Raw genomic sequence first — 3,210 nt, forward strand, 5'->3', positions numbered from 1 at the left:
GCCATGTAACCTTGAGCAAGTTACTTAACCCCAATTGCTTAAAAAAAAAAATAAAGTAGTTGGCCTAATCCACAGTTTCACCAATTGTGTATTTATGGACTTGTTTTTCTGAAGTCTCTCCAGCATTGACTACAGCCTACTTATTAACAAAGTGTTTGCTCATTTGGAACTATGCTTCAAAAAATCATTCAGCTGTGCATACCCTTTATCTAGTGATACTACTATGTCCCAAGATCAAAGAAAAAGGACTCTTATATGAAATTATTAACATAGCAACTCTTTTTGTAAAAGCATAGAATTTGAAACTAAAATTGTGCTGATCTGCTGGGAAATAACTAAACAAAGTATATAATTTGGGATATTATTACACTATGAGAAATAAGGAAATGGATGAGTTCAGAGAAACCTGGGAAGACATGTATAAACTGATACAGAGTAAAGTGAGCAGAACCAGGAGAGCAATTTATACAATGACATTATAAAGAAAAACAATTTTGAAAGACTTAAGAACTCTAATCAATTTAATGCCCAATTGTGATTATAGAAGACTAAAGAGGAAAGATGTTACTCATCTCTTAACAGAGAAGTAAGAGACATTTTTTTGATACAGTCAGTGTAGGAATTTGTTTTGCTTTACTATGCATATTTGGTACAAGGACTTTGTTTTTCTTTTCCCTAATGGGAAAGGGAAAGGGTAGAAAAAAGGAAAGAAAATGAAAAGAAAAGAAAGAATAAGAGTCGAGGGGGCAGAGCCAAGATGGAGGAGTAGAAGCATGACCTTCCCACGGCTCCAGCTTCCACCTTCCCCAATCCATGTAAAAAGGGGACTCTAAACAAACTTTGGAGCTGCAGAACCCACAAAATGACACAGAGAAGCTAACCTCCTGCTGAGGACAGCCTCTTCTATAAGCATTATATTCCTCTCTCACCTCTTAATTTCACCTTTTAAGTATCATCCCTTCCTATTAAATTGGTCCTGTGCCCTCTATCTATGTATACCTGTAAACATATATACATACATTCACATATGTATTCATATGCCCATATACCCTTATATATATACATACATATTTATTTATAATCCCTTCAACTATTGAGAAAATTTCATAAGTTACAATTATTGTTTTTCCATGTAGGAATGTTAATAGTTCAACTTTAATAAGTTCCTTATGATTTCTTTTCCCTATTTACCTTCTCATGCTTCTCTTGCTTCTTGTATCTGAATGTCAAATTTTCTATTCAACTCTGGTTTTTTCAGCAAGAATGCTTGAAAGTCCTCTATTCCACTGAATGACCATATTTTCCCCTGAAACATGATAATCAGTTTTGCTGGGTAGGTGATTCTTGGTTTTAATCTCGGCTCCTTTGACCTCCGGAATATCATATTCCAAGCCCTTCGATCCCTCAGTGTAGAAGCTGCCAGATCCTGGGTTATCCTGATTGTGTTTCCACAATATTAAAATTGTTTCTTCCTGACTGCTTGTAATATTCTCTCCTTAATCTGGGAGGAGATGGGGAGAGACAGATTGGGGTAAACTATCTCATACAGAAGAGGCAAGGGAAAATGGTTACAATGGAGGGGAAGAATAGGAAGGCAAAAGGGAATGGGTCAACCTTATTCCCATTGAATTTGGCTTGAGGAGGGAATGAAATACGCACTAAATAGTGTATCTCACCCTCCAGGAGAGTAGGGAGGGAAGGGGATGAGAAGGGGGATGATGGAAGGGAGGGCAGGCTGGGGGGGAGGCAAGTTGGAAGCACCCACTTTTGAAAAGGGACGGGATCAAAGTAGAGAATAGAACAAGTGGGAGGGAGGGAAATATAGTCAGTCTTTTTCAATATATCTATTATGTTATTGTTTTTGTACAACCTATACTGAACTACTTATCTTCCCAGTAAGGGTGGGTGACAAGGAAGGAAGGGAATGAATCTGGAATTGAAAGTTTTAAAATCAAATACTCAAATATATATGTATATATATATGTGTGTGTGTGTGTGTGTATATATACATATATATACTATTATTAATACCATCTTACATGTAATTGGGAAATTAGATATACAGGCACTGCGGCATAGAGATCCACTGGAAAAGTCAAAAGGGGTATGGGAGAAAATATGGGAGAGAGCAGATTGGAGGAGGGGATATCCTGTGGGACTGCTATTTTGGGGCGGTGGGTAGGGGAAAAACGGGGAGAAAATTTGTAACTCAAAATCTGGTGGAAACGAACGATGTAAATCAGAAGTTAATAAAGCATTTTAAAAAATTTTTTTAAAATGAAAAAAAGGAAGAGTAAGAGTCATTGAGACATCTTTGTGTGTGTGTGTGTGTGTTATGTGTGTCTGTGTGTGTACAAAGAAAAGAACAGATAAGGATGACAGCTTTGAAATCTACAAATTGAATTTATGTACTTGAAAAGCAAAGCTTTTCAAAAACTGTACATAATAAGAAAGGATTCATGTGTCATTCTCACTTTCTGTTCTATCATGTATATGGAAATTATATTTGGTGTTTAAGTTCAGAATAAAAATAAAATTTTTAAAAATTAAAGTGATTGCTCCCATCTCCCTCGAGTCATTTCATCCTTCCTAATTCCTACTCCAGAAACCCTGGCTTTACCATTTATGATCTCCTTTTACACAATGAACCCCTATTTTGGCTTCCTCCCTAAATGTGACTATTTCCCACCCCCACTGAGTTGATGACACTGAAAACAGTCTTGGATATTTATTGTTTGCACTTGACACAAGATAAGGGGAGAAAAGGGATGGGGGTACAATGTCCTGGGAGGTGAGGTATGATATGAAAGCATGTTGACTTTCCCAGTCCCAACTCCTACTGTTTACACACAACAACCTGTCCAAAAGTCCATGCCCCTCAGACCCCCCCTGTCTCCTCCTAGGAGAAAGAGGAAGAGCTGGGGCTCTCCCTCAGGCTTAGACAAGTGGGTTCCCTGAGGCAGGAATGCCAGTGATGGTCATACACAAACACCCATGCTGGGGTAAGGAAGAAATGGTTAGTGTTGTTGATAATGGAATAGTCTGAGCTGGGCTGATCCAGAGTCAACAGGGATTGATGTGTTTTTATTTGTGTATATGTTTATGGAGGTAGGATGGGATGGAGGTGGTGGAAAGGGGTGGTACCCCATTCAGCTGGGACCTTGGAGGTCCCTTTTAAGGTAAACTGCTTGACTCCCCAAGTCACTCCAG

Source organism: Petaurus breviceps, unplaced genomic scaffold, assembly GCF_028583685.1.
Source record: "Petaurus breviceps papuanus isolate PSGF00001 unplaced genomic scaffold, PetGlider_PUasm1.0 685, whole genome shotgun sequence".
Classification (NCBI taxonomy): domain Eukaryota; kingdom Metazoa; phylum Chordata; class Mammalia; order Diprotodontia; family Petauridae; genus Petaurus; species Petaurus breviceps.